Source organism: Zonotrichia albicollis, chromosome 4, assembly GCF_047830755.1.
Source record: "Zonotrichia albicollis isolate bZonAlb1 chromosome 4, bZonAlb1.hap1, whole genome shotgun sequence".
In the NCBI taxonomy this organism is placed as follows: Eukaryota; Metazoa; Chordata; class Aves; order Passeriformes; family Passerellidae; genus Zonotrichia; species Zonotrichia albicollis.
In genome coordinates, this window is record NC_133822.1 from 20,011,595 (window position 1) to 20,035,235 (window position 23,641).

The 23,641-nt window shown below is 38.2% G+C and overlaps 1 long non-coding RNA gene across 2 annotated transcripts in view; it reads right to left on the minus strand.

The window, feature by feature from the left end:
- The window catches only part of LOC141728760 (uncharacterized), a 90,041-nt gene extending 66,606 nt beyond the window's left edge, over positions 1 to 23,435 (minus strand). For both annotated transcript variants that reach the window (XR_012579922.1, XR_012579923.1), the window contains exons 1-4: positions 23,132 to 23,435; positions 10,428 to 10,591; positions 1,428 to 1,571; positions 627 to 831 (exon numbers count right to left, since the gene is read on the minus strand). This is a non-coding gene — a long non-coding RNA (uncharacterized LOC141728760). The remainder of the gene's footprint in view (positions 1 to 626; positions 832 to 1,427; positions 1,572 to 10,427; positions 10,592 to 23,131) is intronic.
- Between the last annotated feature and the right edge of the window lie 206 nt (positions 23,436 to 23,641).

The following is a 23,641-nucleotide window of genomic DNA, read 5'->3' on the forward strand; positions in this document are numbered from 1 at the left end:
ATAAAATAATAGGATTGATAAAGGGTATAGGATATAGGATTTTACCCTTTTTAAATCTTTCTTGAAGTGTTCAGATTCAATCATTTAGGATCTATGTTTCATTTTTGCAGCTAAGATCTATCACTTCTTTGCCCTGATGTTCATTCACTTGGAAAGGCACCTTCTCATGATTTCTTTTGCCCAAACTCTGTTAGCAATACTTCTAACAGGGAATTTTGGGGTGGTCACATCTGGAGGCAGAAAAATGCAATTTGTCCTCCAAAGGACTCAAAAAGTGAAATGTACAGGAGCATGTTATAAAACTTTGACAATTTATGTATAAAATAAAAATGCCATAGGGGCTCAAGCCCAGCTTGGATGGGGTTTTGAGCAAGCAGGTCTTGGTTGCTCCATGGCAAAGGGGGCTGGAGCCTGATGATCTTTCAGCTCTCTTCCAATGCAAAATACTCCATAATTCTATAAATTAAGTCATGACAGCTATCAACTCACTCAAATCCAGATAATTGCCAATCACTACAGGTTAGATTTTTATTTTGTCTAAATTATAATTAAAATTTGTAGTAATTCCCCAAGAAGCTCTTCAGGGGCTGTGCAGCTTTTGACCCCTGCTGTTCATGGGTGCTTACCTCTGCAAATGTCTACTGCAAGAGGAGTTGTTGTTCTTCACATTTTTCTGTCCAGCACAGATCAAGAGTGTTTTAAAATTAACTCTTCCTTGGACTGTGAAGTAAGGAAGATATCCAATGTGGAAGCACATCTTCATCAGAGACATCTGTGATACCACCTTCTGGAAATGTACAGTTTAACTCCTCTTTCATGCTCCATATTCTTCTGAAGAAGGATAAACAGAAAGGCAACTAAAATATCATCCTCACACAGAACATTATCAGCTAAAGGTCAGTTTAGGTGACACAGAATTTTTCCACATTTTAAAAATAATAATTCCATATGTTTTTCTTTTTATGCTTGCTAAAAAGCAAAAAAAGCAACTAAAAAACCAGCCAATGAATCTCCCAGTTTTTTATTTTGACACAACCAATTAAATACTTAGTTACATAAAAAAGAAAGAAAAAATGTGTTAAGCTTTCATTTTCATCATTTAATCCAAATGAACAAAATCAAACTAAAGCAACCCCTGGCTGCTGCCATAGGCTTTTTGATAACAGGTTACACCTAAATCATAGGCTTGAAGGAGCCCAGCTGAAACAGCCTAGATATTCCTACTGTCACCTGTGAGTTTTTGGAGAAATCCTCCTATGGCTGCCTGTACAATGGCAACCATAAATGTTATTCAGACTTGGAAAACTTTATGGGCAGCAGGAATAGCTGAACACTGGAACAGGCTGGCAATCCTATGGCATTTCTGTCAACAGAGAATCATAACAAGAATGCAGAACAGTATCTGTTATGAATGACATGTGGCTCACCTGGGTCAGAAGAAATTACCTGAAGGCCAACATATGGCTGTTTTTTCAGCCTATTTTCAATTATTTCTTTTATTTGAAAAGACTGGGGTTTTTTTTCTGCAAACTTCAGGTTTGTGCTGGATGTGCCTGTGTCTGCAATGTCACCTGCAACACCAACCACATAGAAAGGTCAGGAAACAGAACTGGATTCCCTGAAGCATGAGAATCCAGCCTTCTGAGATCACATGCTTTCTGTCATTTGATCTTTCTCTCATAAGCCGGTTGAAAATCATCACTAAGCCACACAATATTCTTTTTCTACCTTTCCACTACCCTTTTAGATGCTAACAATACAGAAGTGACTCAGGCAGCTTTCTAGGGCTTCAGTGCAGAATGCAAGAGGAAGGAGCAACCTACCAGCAGCAGTACTGAAAGGACAGTTTTCTAAGTCTCCAGAGAAGGAGGATGTGTGCCACTCTGGCCCCAAATGTGAATGGAAATAGAATAATTTATCTCAAATGAATTATTTGGATTGCAGTTGAATTTATACCCATAGGTCAGTTTTACAGGAGTTCTTACTTTGAGAGCAGTGCATCAAAACCACAGCTGTTCTTACAGGCTTAGCTCACATCACAGGCAGTAGTAGCTCCCTCCTCTAGCTTCCTTCATAGGATTGGTCTGTGGCATTGTAATTCAGTGTGTATCAGAAATAAAATGAATAAAAAAACCAAATATATATGTATACAGAATATATCTACAGAACATATATATACATATATACCAAATATATATATACAGAATATATATAGATATAAACAGAACACATATGTATTATATATATGTTCTCTGTGTGTGTGTGTGTGTATATATATATATATATGAACAATCCTTTGAAGAAAGCTAGAGGAGGGAAGGGTTCACTAAGCTACAATTGTGGTTTAAAAATATAACCTAGGAAGGTGCGTTACTTCATCATTTTAGCCCTGCTGAGTTCTAGAGAAATTTCTCTGCAAGTCTATAAATGAACAAGGAGTATTAACATTTCTGGAGGAATCTAGGACAGACTGAAAATGAAATAGAAAGTAATATTCCTGTTAGAGAATCCTTCACATTCCTAGGTGAGGTTAGCATTCCTCATTGAATTCTGCAGAACTTTTCCATAAGAAGACAATCCTAAATGAGTTAATAGGTACATAGAGTGTTAGCCATATTAAAACAAGAGTAAAAATGGGCAGGTATCCAAACTAAATTCTCTGCTGATGTAAAAATCCCAAATCAACTGAACCTGATTAATAGTAAGTTAGGAACTCATTGGCTCAGAAAAAATTATCAATATTAATTTTTTTCCCTAAAGACTGAGTTCATGTAAGTTGAAATTTTAAGGTCAACAGACGGAGTTGAAGCTGATATACTGTCTATTTAATAGATAGGATGTGAGCAAATAAAGATATTGTAATCAACTTTTTTAATCACAAAAGATGAGATTCATTGGTATAAGTCTAACTACAAGGTCCTAAAACATAGCATAAATTCACAACCTCCTTGTGCCATGCTGTTGTTGCATCTCTAAATTAAGTGGCACTCGGAAAAGATGCTCCTTTGACATCATAAGAACATTTGATTCTTGAAAATGTTCCTGAGCCTATAGGAGAAATAAAATGAAAAAGCAGCAGCAACAATACCCTGGTGAATTCACTAGGACAACTCAGAAACTAAGCAATGAATATAAATTCAAAACTAAAAGACCAAAAAAGGAACAGGTTCTGTACCCAAACTCATGGGACCAATCCATCCTAACAGTCCAGGAGTTGCCAAGGGAAGGGAAAAATGAAGATGAGGTGTTGGCAATGGGTAGAGAAAGATTTTGAAAGCACGAATACCAGAATGCTAGATGAAAGAAAATTTAAAGGCAGTGGGAGTAAAGTACTGGATCACAAAGGGAAAAAAAATGGGCTGGGGAAGAAAGGCACAGAAAAAACCATCTGCAAGCAGCACTAGTGATGGGGAGAAAAGAAGCAGGAGACACACACCCAGGTGCAGCATTGCCAAGCAGCCCAAAACAAAACCCAGCATCGTTCGTGTGGGGATTTTTCCTCGCACTCGCTCTTCAGATCAAAAGGAGAGCAGCAAGGCAATCTGCTCTTTGCAAAGAGCACTTTCAGCCAAGACAAGGAGAGTGCATACACTGGAACATCTGTTCCAAGAAGCCACTTGAAAAATAATCTTATAATAGCATGGGGAAAACATCTGTGCAGCATGCACCAGACCACCAGTAGTGCAGCAGTAGAGGAGGAGAAGGGGGAAGGAGGACAGGAGGGAGTGAGGGAGACAAAGTAGAACAGGATTAGGTCAGGGGCAAGTACCCCAGTGAGGGGCATGACCCACACGTGAGGAAACTGCTCGTTTGGTGTCTTTTCTCTTCTAATCCTCAGCAAGAGGCAGACAGATTTCTCACCCACTGAGCTGTGTTTATTGGCAGATATTACACAACATGTGCAGCTTTGAAAAATCCCAAACTACAATCAAAGTGCTTGAGAGGCTGCACAGAAAGCTCCCTGTCCTTGGCCTCTCGTGTAACCCCCACCCCTTCTTCCTCAACTTGCTTTATCTCTGCTGATAGTAAAATAAATGTGCTTGATAAACAGTCACTGCTAGCTCAGGTGAGGAGAGCTAGGAAGCCAAACCACTTTTACACTGTTGCTCTATTTGACTTATTGTGACCTCAGTAAAAGAGAGGTCCACTTGTTTTGTTTTCACCTTCAGTCTCAAAGCAAACAAATTCAGCTGAAAAACACTGTAGCCATCACACAAACATGCACACACACGTGCAGTGTGCAATGTGTTCTTGGCTTCTCCATTCACTCTGTTTTATTTCAAGAGAACAGAACCCTCAGAGCTGCCCCACACAAACTCCTGTAGCATGGCAACAGTCAGGATATTTACCCTGAGTACCAGCACCTTTTGCAGGAGATTTATAAGGAAAACAGTGCCAAATTGACTGATCCAAAGTTTAACTCTAGGTTCTCTAAACAAGGAGAGCCTCTCCAAACATGTATCTTCTTGGCAATGAGAAAAAGAATCAACAAGTGTTAAGCATGAAACCTCCATAAAAACATTTAGGTGGTTGACCAGGTACATGAAATTTAACTGGGGGCTACTGGAGGTTGAAGACCTCCTTGGATACATGTAGGTAGCTGCAGCCTTCACCTTCAGCACAGACAGGAGAAAACGGCCAGTATCCCTATCCCCCACATAATCAGACTTCACTGTGGAAAAGTGATCGGGCAGTGAGGAAGTCTGAGTTATTTTAGAAGCTGGTTGTTAAGCTGAATTAACCAGATGCAACTACAAATTAGGTAACTTTGGCCCACATCAGAAGTGGGCAGGAGAAGACAGAGCAAAGAACATATTAGGGCATAACAAAGGATCAGATGGACGTGCCAGCTAAGGGATGCACAGATGGGATATTGGGTAATTAGATCTCTACATTGGAACATATCCATGGTCAAAATTGTACACAGTTACAGCTGGCAAAGTGTATCATGCAAAGATCTTCCTTATGTCAGTCAGTGCTGCTCTAGATGCTCATCACCTCTATAACATGGCTACAGAAGGCAATAAGAAAAGACACCAAAAAAAGAAAAGACATGCTGGGCAATTAGGAAGAGGAACTGGTAGCATGATGGAAAGGAAGGCACAACTTTCCTGCATATTACAGACCAATAAAGGTCTTAGGAAGTAGGCAAAATGTGAGAAACCAGGAAACAGAGGATCAACTTTTTTTCTGTTTCATTCACAGAGAATCAACTTCCTTTTATGCCCCACTGTTATGTTACTGGTGCAGGTCTTTCTTATTTCTAGCAATGCTCTGAGAGCTTTGTTTCAGTTGGAAGACAAGATATTTATTTATTCTTTTCAAATCTCAGAAGTGTAAAATGGAAGGAAATTGTTTTCTTGTCAACACTCATATTGGCTCTCAAAATGGTTTTATCAGTTTAGCTTCTGCATGCCAATGCAAACTAATGCATGTATCATAGGCTTACACAATAATAAGAGGAATAACCCCAAAGAAAGCTGCCCTGGTTTGCTTATATTAACATAAAAATATGTTAGGTCAATACAATTCTATTTGGAGTGTATGAATTGCTACAGAATTGCTACAGAAACCAGCTAATTAAAATCAAGATGATTTTAAGAAACCAGTGTTGATTAAAAACAGTTTCACTTAAGTCTTTTCTTTTGTGGACCACAAATCCTGTGAACTGAGGTCATTTCCAGATCAGAGAGGTGGGAGGGGGAGTCAGAGGAAATGAAACTGAATATATGGGCAGGAGCACACAATAAGGGCGTTGTAGGTAAAGATGAGCAGCTTAAATTTGACATGGCAAGTGACAGGAAATCAATGGAGTGCTAATGTGTGGGAGGAAATGAGTATGACTTTAGCAGAAACATTCAGGACAGATGTGAGGGAGAGAGCAGAGGAACCATGGGGCCAGACAGGAGAAGATTACAGTAACCAAAGCAAAAAACATCTGAGACACTGACAGCAACCTATTTTGGGAGTTTCCTCTTTTCTCACTCAGAGACAAAAGTTAGGTGAACTGTTAGGTGTTATATGATCTCTAGGCCTCTAACAGCTCCAGAACTAATTTTTTCTTACAATGTGTTGTAATTGTGCCATAAGTTCCAAACAGAGAACATCATGCAAGGCTGTATCTCCCCTGTTCCCTAATCTCATTCATCTGCATGGTTATCAACTGGAATACCATCCAAGACATAAACATTTTGAACACCCTACCCTCATTTAATTAATAGAAGTATCAGAAATCCCATTCTTCAATCCCTTGGCTGGGAAGCACTTGCTCAGGGCCAGCCACATATTTCACCAGCATTAGTGTTATGAGTGTTTTCCTCTCACTCTGAAAAAGCTTTCCATTAACCTAATGACCAATATTCCATAAGTCTGCATTTGGCAATCTCCCTGCACAATACCTCTAATGCAGCCTGAGGTCTGGCATGATCACCTGCAGGAGGAAACAAATATTTCTCCACCTTCTTTGTATGCTAAAAGAACTCCAGAAAAATGGGGATCTAGAACAAGATCCTTTAGATAGACAGATAGATAGATAGATAGATGAATGGGTCTTATTTTCAGAATAGTCATGGGTGAGCTGCCTCATTCACTGAAAATCTGCAGAATGTTCTTTAAGTTGGCATCTCTTATATAAAAGGTGAACCTGCTCCCTTTCTGAGTGCAGCATCTTCTTCCATTGCCCCTTCAGTCTGATGTGCCATAATATCACATTGTAAGGGTGCAACCAGTTACTTCTGTAACACATTTAACACAAAACAGAGCAAAAAAACATGGAAAGGTAAAGCCACCAGTGGCACATGGCTTTGTTCCACAGGCAGCAGCAGGTCTCCCCAATTGCATGGCAAATTTTGCTTGTTCAGGGCTGCCTTCCTCACAATTCATCAATACTTTGTCCCCACAAGCAGGGCAAGTGATTTGCTTGCTGGCATATATTTAGAATTTTCTCACCTAAACACGAAAAGTATTGTAATGTTCAATAAATAATGTCTTCTTTGCATAACTTAAGAAATCTTTTACTGCTTTTTTCTCCAACCAGGCAAAATATGGGTTTTATCCCTACAGATATGGAGCATATCAACTAAATTAATGTATAACTGGGGATTTTGTCTCTTGAAATTGAGTAAGAGGACAGAAGTTGAGTACAATGTTTTTACCATTAGCTTTCTGTAACATACATAAAATTGCCACTGGAAAAAAAAAAACTTGGTTGATTAACAGAGAGAAAAAATATGCTTTAACTCCAGTAAATCTATCAAACTTTCATTCCATATGTACCTTTTATTTTTTGAGATATTAAGGCAGAGGGGATTGAAAAATATGCAGTTCTGAAGCATCCAGTAACATAATAAAGAAAATTTTGAATCAATTCACTCAGTCGATCATCTCTCCATTTTTTGAACCTTTTCAGCCTACAAAGGTTTTATTAATGGATTAAAGAGGTGTAAATTTTCACAGACATTCAATATTTGACTGTAAAAAACAGACTGAGTATAAAAGAGAATACAACTTTTCACTCCTCCACTATGATCACAAAAGCTTGGATCACTTTATGGTTTTTTGGAACTACTTTAAATAATCTCCTAAGTATCAGGAGAGACTACAGACTCATCTAGAGGAACTGAAGACAGTAGATTCAGGGCACTGTAACTCATTAGGTGGCACTTATCTTTAAATAAACCTAAACTCCAGGTTCATTTGGGCTGAAGAGGATGGATAACAGGTTGCAAGGCTGTGTTCACAACCCAGACCCCTGACAGATACCACTGAGTCTGCCTGATTTTGGGAAAGATTAGGCTAATAAAATCTATAGGCATATGTAAGAGTAGACACTGACCCCAGGGGACTGATGATGAGTTTCTTTCTTCTGAGACTCTCAAATGAAAAAAGCAATTTTTATCAGTTCTGGGGAGCTGAGAAGTCAGATTTAATTATGTGGTTGTGAATACCATAAGACTTGTTTCTCACTTAAGGAGTGTGTTCAAGAAGAAGTCGTAAACAAGAGGTTAAAAGGCAGTAAGGGAGGTGCCAGTGCTAATAAATACATGCAGTATGTAGGGACAACAGCCTAAAAGTCTCTTTGGTTATGGTGAAAACAGTGAAGAAAGAAATAAAATTAGTTTCTATCTAAAGAAAGATTTTTTTCTGATCCTGTAAAAGGAGTATATGTTGCTAGAAGAATAATTTCCAGTGGGCAAAACTGCTTAGAGATTTTTCTCTGAAGGGCAATAGGTCTCTGTGTTGTCATGGAGTGACCAAAATGGTCTATACAGTTGGATCAACAGTTCTCAGAAGACACAATTTTTACTCCAGTAGGTGAATACCAAAGGCTTCCTGTTGTTCCTGATGATTTTGTGTCATGACAGGAACTCAGCATTGAGTTATCCTTACAAACACTCTTCTGAACCTCTTCAGGACCAATACAGCCACAGCTGCACAAGCAAATAAAACACCTCAGGGTCCCTTTTCTGTCCTTTAGAAGGAATGGCATGGTCTTGAGAGCAAACTTGTGCCCTCATAGCCATGAGCTACCCCAGACCAGGTGGTTTTATCCATACTGTTTTCTACAAACACCTCCTGGCCCGTACTATAACCTCAGCCACAACTGAGTGCTATTTTGGAGGATATGGGCTGTCACGTAAACTGTGCAAAGGTGTGTGCATCAGCCAGACACTGGATTGTAAGAGAATGTAGCCAAATTCTACATCATGGCCCTTTACAGCATCCCTCTACAGATGGAGCCTGTGGGACCACTAAGTCATGAAAGTTAAAAAGCAAGGAAGAAACAAGAGACATTTATTTGAAGACTTTGCATTAAATTATCTTCCTTGAACTCCCTATGCACTGTATTGCACCAAGGGAAAACTACTCAGACATTAATGAGAAAAAAAGGCCTTCCAAACACTGAGTCCTTGCCCTCTGTGTTGCCCTGCTGGTGTCTGAAGAAATCCTCAGAGGTTCCCAATTAAGTTCAAGAGAAGACACTGAAGATCTTTTCTTTTAACTGAGCAAGTGAAAGACATGGAGTTAGCGGAATCTCCAGAATAAAGAATTATTAAAGAAGATAATTGCTTTCTGAAAGCAATTATCTTCTTGACAATAAGGATTCTTCCTGACACATGCCCTCAACACATGTGATGGGAAGTGCAAGCAAGAAGACCTTGTCACAAATGAGCCATGTGGGATAAGGGACTAAATTGTTCTGAGGCAGAGAACTAAAAGGCTATTGGAAGCCACATGGCTTAACTCAAACTGAAAATCTCCTCTTTTCCCTGTTTGCCAAGAGGAAAGTTCTTGGCAACAAAAAAAGTCTAGGAAAACAAAGAAAATTGCTAAGTAACCAATGAACAAACTAACAAGCAAAATGACAGAAAAATGATCACAAGGCCAAAAGCATTGCAGCCTGTGATGAGAGCAGAGCTACATCTGAAGCCAAAGGCAGTTGAAGCAAACCAAGAAAGAAGCTCACACCACTCTTCACAATGTCAGTGCAGAGCACAAATAGAAATAGGGCATGGATATGCTGTGTAGGCAATCCAAAGGCAGATAGCAATCTGGTTTGGGAGCAGAAGGCACTTTATCATCCCTCAGTAGATACACGCATGGACCAATGCTGAATGGAGCAAGATGGTGTTTTAATATAATATACAAAGACTGAGTTCTCCCTGTCAGTGTAAAACAGAATGCAACCTTAAATATGGCCTCACAGTGGCTCCACCATAATTGCTTGTTCCCTGCTGTGTTCCCCATACAGCAGACCTAGTATTGACATCTGGTACTAATTTAGGGTTCATCTGTTCTACAAAAACAAATATATTGTGGGGCCTCCTTGCAGCAGGCTTGCCCCTCAACTTGGTTAAACCACGTTCCATCTTGTAAAGTAGATGTGACATAACTGTTTGCATTTTGGCCCTGAACCACGCTACAGATGTTGCAATGTTCAAGAGCCTGAAGTGGCTTAAACTGCAACGCTTGGGATCTTCTAGGAAGCAGCAGCAATTCCAGCTCCTTTAAGAGAGTGGCATTAACCCTCTCCCTCCACTCCATAAGAATACTTCCATGCTGTTAAATATACAGATCTGCACAAATCTGACACGAGGCAGTTTAATTTTGACCATGTTTTAAGATGCTCAGGTCAGAAAATATTGTGGGAAGTTTGTCTGACCCTGCACATAAACACATTTGCTATTTATGTGTGAAAGGCTGTGCACTGCACTCTCAGGGAGACAAATTCATTTGGACTTAAACATGACAGAAATTACTTTTGAGGCTAAATGAAGGGCTGTGTGCGATACACAAAACTTCACGGAAAGTACCTGAGGGGCCCCCACCTGCCTTCGCAAAGGATTTATCCCAAATGCCTTTCTGAGCACCTGAATGTTAATTAACATTTGATTCCTGAACATTCCAGTGTGTACATCCCCATTTACTGCTCCAGGGACTGCATGCTGACAAGGCTGCTCCAGTTCCAGTTATTGCAGAAACTTCTCACGCTCTGCATGCTGTTCATTCTCATGTGGCATTCTCTTTCACTTCTTTCGCTCCAGCTACTGTTTCTCTTGCCAACAAAGATTAGCATAACCTTCAAGAAAATCTGGCAGAAGGTCACGGTCATTTCAGGGAGAAGTAAACAGAGTGAGAAAAGCATAGAATGGAATTACTAGAAGAGTGTAAGAACTCTTTGCCCACTATGTAGAGGCCATGCTGTCAAGCAAAAATATATTGGTATTTAAATCAGTTTAAACTTACGTAAACTCTGCTAGATAGCTGAGAAGTTGCATGGGTCTGGAATTCAGGACTGCATTAGGCCTTAAAAATATTCAAAATCTACAGTCTGTTACTCAATACAGATTGTTTTTCTATTAGTTGGGGTGTGAGCAGCAGAAGAAATAATTTGCAAATATTTGGAATGTTTCTATTTGTCATTTTTAAATCAATACATATATCTTGCTATTCTCCATAGGGTTTTTCTCCCCCTCTTATGTAACCGGTAAAGCAGATTTTTATTTTTCCTCTAAGAAAAAGAGAAGTTGATCATATCAGTCCAGGACTTTTTCCAAAAAACCTGGAGGCAGTGAGGTTTCCATACACCAGGGCCAAAATACAGATGTTTGGCCTAAAATTGGTTTTATTATTTTTATTTTGGATTTTGGAAAAACAAGCACACAAGTCTCCGCAAAAGAACACAAGTCCCCACAAAATAACACAAGTACATGTGTTCTCTCTATTACTCTGGAAGAAAATGTAGCAACCAAAAGGAACAAAATGAGCAGGCCTGCTTTCTCTAAGCAGTTCTTTCAGACATGGAAAAACCAAGCAGGCAGAAAACAAGTGTAATGAAGGGACTCTGACCCCACAAGAATGCCCATTTTTTCCAAATGAACCAAACAGTCTAATAAAGGATATTACCTTGCCCATAAATCTTGCTTCTCAGAAAATAAAGGCGTAATGATTTCAAAATGCTGCCACAACAAGGAGTAGAACCAAGCCATGGAGCAGCCAGGGCAACAAACAGGCAGAGACCAAAGGCAGAGTTCAAGCAGTAGCTCATGGTGAGAGGAAAGGGCTGGATATATGGCCCAGTAAAACCCTCCTGTTTGGAAGTTTCATGAACAATTACAGGAATGCACTTCTGGTTTTCACACACACCGACTGAGGTGTGTGCTCTTCCTCTGGTATTTGAACTTGGCTGACAACTCTTGACACATGGTGGGATTGACTTGAACAATGAATAAAAGCTAGCTGAAACAAACACTGTGAAATATAAATAGAGGAGTCAGCAGCAGAGTTTCCATCAGAATTTGCAGAACAGTGTTTATAAGTTTTGCTGTATACATGTGGTTTTGCTATAGCAACAAAGATGAATAGTCATCATTTTCTGTGACCAACACCAAATCTAGTATTATCTGTATCCTTCCTTGTGAATAGAAATGATTTCACCTCTGCATGAGGTTCACTCTGGTAGCCAAAATGGGAAAGGAATTTGTGATACTGAAGTTCACATACTGTGCACATGTGGGATTCCCTAGTGGATCAGCTCAGTCAGTATCACAGCAAATCCTCCAGTTTCCCAATGACAAGTCACTGACTCAAGTGAGAAACAACAAATATTAGTCTGTTTTCACTCTACATTTTGAGAGTCTCTAAAGTCTATTGCTCCCGGCTGGAAGTATCAAATAACTACCTGATAGTGTGTGAGGCATCAGAAAATAACAGCCTGTAAGAACTAATCTATTAGTTTAGCAGAAGGAAATTCAGAGCGCTGATGCTCAGCTCAAACTAGAGTACACAAAAGTGCCCCAGAAATATCTTGGGCATGTGCCTAAGATGTATTTCAAAACGGGATGAGTTCTCCCATCCAACAGGAAGCACTAAAGGCAATTAAACAGCTTTGAAAACATGATTATTTATTTATTCCAGGTGATTTTTCAGCCATTAAAAGCATTAATCAACCAGGCAGCTGAGAAAAGGATAAAAAAGCTACCCCAACTGATACTTTAAAAACCTTAAACTTCTTTTTTTTTAAGCAAAAATAAAAAGCAGGCAGAAAACAATGGTGTTCAATAGTAGGGGTGGTAGGTGAAGAGATTTTGGTTCAATAAAACAGCAGGGCAACCTCTATAGAAATAAAGGATTGCATGGTATTATGGCTTTAATTTCAGCAAAATAGGTACCAGGGCTCTGGTTGACAGATGAAGTAGTCAGGAAGACTTAATCTACTCAAACTACATGAAAGGAGAGAATCATGATGACAGAACAAGACATACATATCCAAGCACATAGGCCAAATAAAAACATCATTTTTTATGACAAAACAAAAAGCAAGTAAGTATGCTGAGAGGTAATATGAGCACTGTCGTGTGGAGCCTGGAGAGTCAATAAGGGTAGTTGGAAATGGTCATGTAGGAGAAAAGAAATTATGTGATTAATAATAGAGAAACCTGATGGGGTAAGTCCAATGGATTTTGGAAGATTGTATTTCATGTCTAATGTGTTCCATAAAAGCTACAGTGGAAAATCAGATAAGGTGGTGGTGATATTTTGCATCCAATGTCCTGCTATATGATTAGAAAGTCAGAGATGACTGAGTGGGCTCCACAGTGTTTGTGGTTAAAGTACTAATTGGCTAAACAAACAAAATCCAACTAGAAGGTCTCTTCAACAGCTTACCACATTTCACAAAAGTAGAGGAGCTTCCCCTCAAAAAATCTGGTTGTTAAGAGCAGAAAGGAAAAGTCTGTTACCTAAAGTGACTTTCATCCTGCAGATCATTTTCTCACTCTACACAGTCAGTGCAGACTTCAGAAATTTCTAGAAGTAATGGATTTTTTTCCTAACACAGAAATCCTGCATGGGATATCAAGTAACTCAGTAATGTCCATTATCAATTACTCACCATAATGGACCTCATTATGATAAATAAGGAACAGTTAATGGCTTTTACAAAAATTGAAAAATTGAAAAATTGCCCAATGAAATGAGGTTTGATTTATTTAATGCAAACAGGATATGTCACCGACCTGAAATATCTCTTGTTGGATCTTTTAAAACCTGCAGGTTTTTGAAACTGAAAGGAACAGTTGAGTTTAGAGTTGGGAAAATCCATTTCACTTTAAATGAAAAAGTGTTAAAACAACTGGGAATTTTTCAGGAGCATCTTGCTGGATGCCCAAGAAGCCAAGATCCTTCAGATTCAAAAAATATACTTGAGTGAAGATCCTCTTAGTGAAAGCAAGCACATAAATTTTGTATTTACACCTATATATATACACAAGCACATAGTACATGTATGTCCATGTATGCATGGAGAGGGAATTAAAAATAACAATGAAATTAATATAAAATACAAATAGAAGTAAGTGGGTAATGAGGTTAGTAACTCAAATGAATGAGTTTTACTAAATCAACAAATTTTTAATGATGAGGCAATTAGAATTATTCCAGAAGCAATAAACTCAGTTAATTAATTATAAGTTAATAGCTAGGTTCAAACAGTGGGATGGTGAAGTGGGATCAAGGAAAAGCAGGAATGTATTTCAGTGGAATTTGGAAGGAAACAAGCTCTGTAGCTACTTCTGAATGTATTATGATAGATCAAATAATTAGCCATGCATAACAAAGGAGGATGTGAGGTAGTCTCTGTGACAAATAAACATTAACAAACTCAGATATTTTAGGTTTGAGAGTCTTACATCAACCAGCTGAGGAGACCTTTAAACCATTAGTATAATTTTCTGGCAAACATTAAATGGCAATAAATACAAAAATTAAAGAAAACTGGAAAACTGACAGCATTGTCATTGAAAGATTCTTGTTGTTAATCTGCATTATTCTGAGCAAAAAAAATATGAAATTTACTAAAGCAAAATACTGACAATTTTAAAGGTTATCTCAGAATCAAAATGTGAACTTCAGACATCTGAATAGTGAAACTATAAAAGTATTAATGACAATTTTATAAAAAGTATTAATAACCTGGTGTTAGAAGGTGAAATCAAATGAAAAGTAAAATCACCAGGAAAAATCTCATTGATTGTTATAAAGATAAACAAAATAGTCATATCACCCTTACAAAGGTGCTGATGAAAATAGCTGCATTAAAATAAATATCTGAAATTCACATCTTAGTATTATATAGCAAAGACAGTTAGTTTGAATTTGAAACAATAAACTGAGACTCTTTTAATTATCCTCTCTTTTCTCCCATCACATTTTAAAATGCTGTTTTCCCTAGTACCAAGGGGAGGTTCCTCAGATGAACCTCCTAGATGTCCTCTAAGCCTCCAAAGACACAGCACCTCTCAGACTGCACTTGGAGAGGCTCAAAAATTCCTCCCACAGCAGGATTCCCCAGCAGAATCACCATGGCTGGTTGTACAACAGCTTCTGGGTCTGAGAGAATCGTGATTCCTTGAGAGCAGGAAGGGCTGGAGAAATTGTGTAAACAGTAGCCTGTATGACACTTTTGGTCTTCTTCCAAAATCCTGCTCCCTTGGCCACTATGTGTGGGCCAGCTGCAGGAGACACCAGAGAAGAAACATCAGCTGAATTCTGATATGGATCAAATAATAGAACATTAAGGGGTTGGAATAGACCTTAAAGATCCCCCAGTCCCAAACCCTGCTGCCATGGGCAGGGATATCTCCTGCTAGACCAGGCTGTCAAGGCCTCACCCAGCCTGGCCTGGAGCACTGCCAGCATTGGGAGCAGCCACAACCTGGGCCTGGGCCAGCCATTCCAGTGCCTAGCCATCCTCATAGTAAAGAATTTCTTCCAAATCTCTAACTTGAATTTCCTCTGTTTCAGTTTTTACCCATTACTCCTTGTCCTATCACTACAGTTCCTAGCAAAGAGTCACTCTCTGACTTCCCAGTGTCCCACTTAACACACCAGAATGTTGCTGTGAGGCCTCCATACAACCCTCTCTTCTCCAATCTGAACATACCCAATTTTCTTAGTTTGTCTTAGAGGAAAACTGCTCTAGTCCCCTTATAAACTTGATGGTCCTCCTCTGGAATTGTTCCAACATTCCATGTCCTTCTTTTGTTGGGAAGATTTGAACAGTGCCCAGTACTCCAGGTGGGGTCTCACTCTATCCTCAGTACTCACAAACACCCTTCTGCTTCCAAATTGGCCCAGGGAAGTGAGGCATGTCAGCAGGATTTACACAGCAGGGCATCTGCTGGGGCCTTTCCAGTCCTCTCAACAACTGTGGTGGGTAAAAACTGCCACACTGACTTTTTTAGGGTTTTACTCCTCAGTGGACCAAGCTATCTTACTGAGGAGTATCTGAGTCGTGGCCATAATTGCTACCCTTTTTTATTTCCTATTCATTCCCAGCCCCCCCAAATCTCTATCCTTCTTCATCATCTGGCAACTTACGGGTCATGTTTGCCCTCTAAGGGAGTAAGAATTTGTTGTTTGAACACTTTTGCTGACACATTTCTGTTCAGCTGCAGGTGTTCCTCCCACTCAGATTTTTGGCTGTCGCTTACAGCTACATGCCTGGCCCATGGGCTGTTGAATAGTGGTCCCTTTCTGACTTTGCAGGGGAATAGGCATGCAGAGAGCTTGGCTCCTGAATGCTCTGTGAGTGGGAGGATGGAGCTGGTTGCTGGGACTGAGGAGGTCCAGCTGTGAGGACCTTTAAGGCAGGGTATGCAAGCCATGGGGTGTTAATGGCCCATCGTTAGACTGCAAGGGCGTAGCTGCTCTAGGAATAGGTGCTTCAGCCAAAAGCATAAACACAGGATGGATTAATCATTTCACTAAAGTACCAAAAAAAATTGAAAAAGGGAAGAGAAGAAGAGAAGCTCTTGTTCCTGTAGGGGTAAAGGGCTTCCTATTTGAAGGTACCTTTCTGACCCACATTGTCTAAGACACCTGTGCTGACCCATCTGATTATTCAAAGTCATGCAAAACCAATACTGGCTTTATCCAGCTCCTCTTCCCTCACACCCCTTCATCCCTTGCCATCTGCCAGTGAAATGAAGAGGAAGCAATGCCCCTCCTCTCCTCTCTTGTCTTCTCACTTCTTGCTTTCTGACATTTTTAATCCATCTTGTCAAAGAGCCAAAATATCTAGAATTTATCCTATCATTCATTAATAACTTTGCCTCATCAGTGAAGCAAAGAAAAAGTGTATAGCATTCAAAAACACAGTTAAAAGTGCCATTGTAGTATAGTCATACAGCTCTACTTGAACAAATATCTTCAATTTTGGCACAGTTTTGAAGTATTTGACTTTTCAACTATAACACACTTGCAACATTTTTAATGTAATTTCCTGAAATTTATCTTGTAAACTAGAAGTGTGACCTGAAGTAGTCCATTGGTCCTCGTCTGAATCACAACTTTTAGAATCACAACACAGGCATTTACAACCTGAGCTAATGCAATAAACAGCAGGAGAAGAAACTGAGAGAGTTGCAAATGACCGTTAAAAATCATCTAGTTCATTCCCTCTAGGGACATCTTTCACTATCAATTTGCTCAAAGCCTCATTCAACCTGACCTTCAACACTTCCAGTGATGGGCCACCCACAAGTCCTCTGGGCAACCTGTTCCAGAGTCTCATTATTGTAAATGCAAAAAATTCCTTATGTCCAAGTTAAATCTATCACTTTATAACCACTGCCCCTTGTACTGCTTCTAATACCTTGGTAAAAATTCTGATTTGCCAAAGCAAATTGCTTAAAGCTACATTCACTAGGGAGGTTCAGCCTTAGGCTCCACTTTTTCTTTCTCCACTCAACCTTCTCCATGACATTTTGGGAGCAAGAACAAGATTATGGTGAGTACAGAGAGGCAGTGGATATAATTGCAGAACAACTGTACTTATATGTGCAATGCAGACGCAGACAGTCATTGCAAGCCAGCATGGAAAACAGTAAAATTTTGCATGGTGTGGATGTTCTTAATGCAGTGTCCTGAAAACAGTGAAAACAGGTATTTCTTCAATGAGATTGAAGATGTTTCAAACAGTATAAATTGCCCATCCACTCTCTGAGCAAACTAAGCATGCCTTAGACACAGGGAATATTCATAAAATGTGTGGGAAAGTTTGTTAACAAAATTCTACTGAGGATGTGTAAATTATGACTATTCAAATAATTATAAGTTGTCCAAAACTGAACAAATATTCAAGGGCAAGTAAATGATCTATCCCTAAAACTCAAACCATCCTTCTCTCACATAGCAATTCCCTGCTCCAAAGTCTATGGAGCATCATGATCATCATTGTCATGGCAACAAGGGTAAGATGATGTGTAAAACTTATTATCCATGAAACTAAAACTTAAAATGAACAAAACCAGCTCTGGTCAGACAAGGAGATTTCAACTCCAGCAGTTTAATTCTAGCAAAGTTAATAGCTATTTTTTAAAAAATCACCTTATAATGGAAAATGTCAGAATTTTCTTGCATACAATGCTGCTATCATGTCAAAAGAGCTTCAGAAATCTGTATAAATTTCTGCAGCATGCAGCTAAGTGACAATTTCTTTCATGCTGTACAAAACACTAATAATTTTGTTCAATTTTTCAAATCACAGTGTATTGTATTATTTGATATTTATTGCTTCTTACTGTTTGTAGCATTTTGGGTGCAAATTTGGGTCAAAGAGAATTGCTGGCCCCAAAAGGACAGATTGTGTTTGCAGGTTCTGCAATAAAAAAGAGTAATAGAGGTGAAAGGCAAGGTGAAATCAGAATGGAAAGAAAGATAAAAAAATTTGAATTAGAATGAATTGATACGCCAAAGACATCATAGCAGATGAAAATATGAGAGATAAGAAAGGAAGATAACTTAGTCTGGAGTATTTACAATTTCTTTTTGAACTTATCAAACAACTTCATTAAAAAAAAGAAAAAGTGGATTAGTTTATATCAGCACATTTACATACAGGATTGTTTTCATCCCTTTGAATCTGTTCAAAGATTTATTTAAAATAGCCAATGATCTCATCCTACATTCTCAAGTTCTGCATGTAATTGCATTCTCCTACTCCAAACCTGTGTATTTGTCTGAGCCAAAGGTGTCTTCCAGGATATAATTCCTGTTCTAAAGTTTCTCCTTTTTTTTGAAAATAAATCAAAACAAATAACAGTGAGGAACTTGCAATTGAATCACCCCACTTGAACAAGTCTAAATTAACAGTAACTAAAAGGAACTCATAAAATTGTGAGAATAAGGCCATTACTCAACTGATGAAAAGATAATTGTGTCCTCTTATTTTTCCATAAGTTGAAGCAGAGTAAATCTTTGGCCATTTTTTTTAACTGTTCAAAGAGATTTCTTTGAGAGAGAGAAGTTACACAGTAATTTTCCCTTGGGACATGTAAGCTTGAAAATTGATATAATGTCATTTTCAAATAGAGGAAGAAGGGATGAGGGTTTTTTCCCACTAAGTACCTTGAAAGTTTTGTCTTTGTGAGCTTACAAATCAACCTAATTATGAAGTAGCAATTTTTATTACCAAATTAAACAACTAATAAATGAAAAGGACTTATTTTTATGGTATCAATCAAGACTGTCAGCTCAGCAAATTTAAATAATCAGAATTAGCATCCTAAATAATTACAAGTCACATAAATGAAAAAAATTTCTAATGTCACTTCAGGAAAAAAAGTCACATCACACTTGTAAATACCAGCATGAGAAGTTTCACAGCCTAAGTCCACCATGGCAGATATATCTGAGCAAAGAAGCCTTGAGTCATTAATTCAGATTCCAGAGAGTGCATGACAATGATTTTGAAACCTGAAACAATACAATAATAGATTGCTAATCTGAAGTCCGATTTCATACTTTCCCTTTAGTGTCTTAAAGATAGGTATTACCTTAAATCTGCATTATATATATAAGTATTTAGAGCTTAAGAAACTATCAATCATCAAAAAAAAAAAAATAACAGATATACATTGCAAGGAAAAACCCTAAATTCTATGTCAAACATCAAGTAGGATTTCTTGTTTAATTTTTATTTCTAGTATCAGTCACTGGATAATCAATTCAAAGACAGGAATCACTTTACTAAATATAGAATATATCTAAACTAGAAATATTTTTGAATATACTCCTTGAAGTGCAGAAGTGGCTGTAATTTGAAGACCTAAAACATATCTCCAAAGTAGCCAAGACTGGCATGAACCACATGTGGTAACGATATTGTCAGGTAAATGGTATTTCAGTTCAGAATTTTCAGTTATTTGAAATTAACATTTATTTGAAGGTTTTTATATAAAAAAATTATAATTAATTAGCATTTATTTGGAGGTTTTTAAGTCAAAAATATGATAATATCCAGTGTTGTCTGTGTATTCTGATACACATAAAAATGGACACTTTTGACAATAATCTTGATTAAAACTAGGTTTTAGAAACATAATATACATGATCTAACATTACTGTTAAGAAATTGGAAACAAAGGAATGTGCCTGTCTCCTAAGCAGTATTTTTCAGTTTATACGATGGTTCTGTAACAACAGAGAATACTGGCAGAAATATTTTTCAAGGTATCTCTGTAAATCTCACCTGTGTCAAGTGAAATGTACAGATGGGGGTACTGGCAATTCTTACACACTCTTTCTCATACCAGTGATACAACTAGAACTAATATCAGAGCTAGACTAAAATTTATTCTCAAGGGCTCTAGGAAATAGCAGGCAGTTTAATGTCTGTTGCTTGAGACAACGAGTGAAACCCTCTCATTTACCTGTCTCTACAATCTACTGGGTAAGTAATCTTGCAAAAGATGCTACAGAGACAGGATTGAAAAATCGGTGCAGTGCATTGTTGTGCTGGTTTTGACTGGGGTAGAGTTATTTTTCTTCACAGTGGTTGGTATTTTGGATTTGTGCTGAACACTGGCATGACAGATAAGAGGTGTTTTTGTTATTGCTGTGCAGGGTTTACACAGAGCCAAGGCTTTTGCTGCTTTTCATGAGGTTGGTGAGGAACTGGGGGGAGCACAGGAGACTGGGAGGAGACAGAGACAGAACAGGTGACTCAAAATGATCAAAGGAATATCCCAGACCATATGGCATCATGCTCAGTGGATAAAGTGGAGGGAAGGAGGGATGTTTGGAGAGATGGTGTTTGTCCTCCCAAGTCACCATCACACGTGATGGGGTCCTGCTCTCCTGGAGATGGCTCAGCTCCTGCCTGCCCATGGAGGAGATGACTTAATTCTTTACTTGTGTGCACAGCTTTTTCTTTCCCTGTTAAACTGCCTATATCTCCACCCATGAGTTTTCCAGCTTTCACCCTTCCAATTCTCTCCCTGATCCCACTGGTGGGGGAGTGAGCAAGGGAGTGAGCAAGGGACTGTGTGGGGCTTGGCTGCTGGCTGGGGTGAAACCATGACAATAGGGAATGATTCCAAGTTGATTTTTATGGAAACTAAGGGCAAAATGCTAATCTGCCTGGTTGATTTTTATGGAAACTAAGGGCAAAATGCTAATCTGCCTGACATCAGCAATAAATGTGTATTTGATCCCAAACAACCTTCACCTTTAGCTGAAGCCTTCGTCCCCTGCAGCATGACTACAATAATGAGTGGTAAACATTATTTATAAGACAGTGCATCTCACTTCTGTCTGTATCAAACAGGAGACACTAAAACAGTGCAGATAAAACTGTACTTCAGGTGAAGGGATAAATTTCTCCCTAATTTCTAATGAACTTCTCAATTAAGGTTGATTCTAATGGCTCTTTGTATTGCACTCAAGTTCTGGGCAAAGTTCTCACACACCAAATGAAATTTCTGAGTTCTTTAAGTTGCTCTGAAGATAATAAAGCATTTTTGTTGCTGCAGAAAATTCAGCAGCAACTCAAGGCTGAGAGACTCATTATACAGTAATAAAACTCATGAGATGATTATTTAAAACTCCTAATATCCAGACTCCTGGAAATCTAGGAAAGAGCAAACCAAGTGCACATTTGACACTTGCTCAATTATGGCTTTTAAGTCATAGATTAGATCCAAGCATTCTAAAAAGGAATTATTAAACTTCAAATCTAAAAACTACAAAATTTACCTTAAAGTGTGATTTGAAATGGTCAGCTAAAATATACTACAATACTATGGTCCGAAAGAATAGGAGGAATACATTATGGAAATAATGTATTCCACACTTTTACAATATTTTCTTTTTCAAATACAAAAAAACCCCAAGAAGACTTAAAAACAAACCAAAAAATCATACTTTCAGGTTTTTGAGGTAGAGGTAATTTCTGAAGAATTTGCCAAGATGTTCTGCAGGTTTTTTGCTGGTTCTGCATTTTAACAACAGAAACAAAAATGATCCCTCAACAGTTTAGTGGAAAATCAATTATAAATTATGTGAGGTACATCCAAAATTTTCCACAGGAATGGGAACATATCCATTCATTTTCTGTAAAACAAAATGGAAAAGTTTCCTGCAAATTTCTTCCATTTTTTCACCTCAATTTTAAACTAGACTCCATTATATTCTTATTTAATTTGGGCTAAAGACATCTTTTAATGAGATGGTTTTGTTTGGTTTTCATGTCATGTTTTCCCATTTCACTGAGGTGGTAATTTTGCTTAAGTAATGCCCATAAAATCTATTATCTTCAGTCTTCCTGAAATGGATTATCCTTAGCAGTGAATACCACAGAGAGATTTTGGATATCTGGATAACACAGATTGTTTGAATACTTATTTAAAAAAAGAAAAAAAACAACCAGATTTCATGTAATGTTTGTTAGGCTTTTGTTGTGTGATGAATGACAGAAAGAGGAAGGTGAGAATTTCGTATTTCAAATTGCCAGAGAAGTAGAAAAGTCTGGAAATATGGAATAAATTTATGTGCCTTGTCTGCCTGAAGAAATAGTACTCATTCAGATAATCTAAATATCTATTTTATGAACATTCATAACCCTCTTCAAATAAATAAAAATCCAGTTCAGTGGTAATTGGAGTCCATTTAAGCAAACAACAACAAAAAAATTAAGTTACTTCCTGCTTAAAAATAAGCTTCCATTTTTTTAATTTATCAAAAAAAAAAAAAAAAAAGAAACCAAGTTAAACAAAGAAACAAACAAAAAAACCTTATTATTAAAAGCCCTGGGGGTTTTTTTCCCCACAGGAATGTAAAAGAACATTTTAAATACAAAACAGGTGCAAATTAGAGGGCTTCCTCCCCTTCCATTGATCAAACATAGATTTAGATTTTTTATGTCATGGACATGAAACAAGCAAGAATTCATGCAGTTCATATGCCAAATGACTTCGTATTTAGAAAATTCAGCATTTGCCTTGACAGGTCATTCACTTCAAGTGTCAAGAAAAGGAAGGAATTGCCCTGGTGCTTAAAATAATTGATTCAAAAGCAATTCTCCAAACCACAGGAAAATCAGCCTGCACTCTAGGCCTTGAAGGCAGCATAATTTTCCAGGTGGTAGCCTACTCTTACAAGCCTACTCTTATAGATTCAAGTTTTCAGGCACTGAAGAGTATCAATTGTCACCATCTACCCACTGCCTCCACTAGCAAAAATTAACAGAATCCTTTGGTTCAGGTTTAATTTACTGCACCTATTCCTTGTCTGGTGAAAAAACTGTGCTTTTCAATGCCATTTCAAAGCTCATTGTTTTTTGAATACTTACACTTTGGGTGACTTCAGTAATATTCTTCCAACACATGTATCTTAATTCTTGTTTTGAAAAGAACAAAAGTCAGGGATCTGCCTTTCTTCAGAAATTAAAAAAAAAAAAAAAAAAAGAAAAAAAGAAGAAAGCAGCAGCTTTTATTAACTCCAGACAGAATAAAAACAACCCTTTTGCCTAGACGTCTCAAAATGATGCTATGCCTTAAAGTTCCTTCTCCAGATCATCTTTCATATTCCACATTTTCTATACTTGTTGCTAAATCCCTGATCCAGGCCCCCATCATCTCATCTAGGGATTCACTTTGTCCAACTGTGGCCTGCTAAAAATTAATCTCATCTAAACTACTTGTATTTGCTGTCTATATATAGTTAGGGTGTACAAACTGATATGTTCAGAGACAGATTTATCCCAGCCCAGAACAGAGGTCTCAGATGGCAAAGGCACACACAGAGCCTGGATGTGAAGGTCTGGACTCAAGCCCAACCCAAAGGTTGTGCCTGGCTTCTG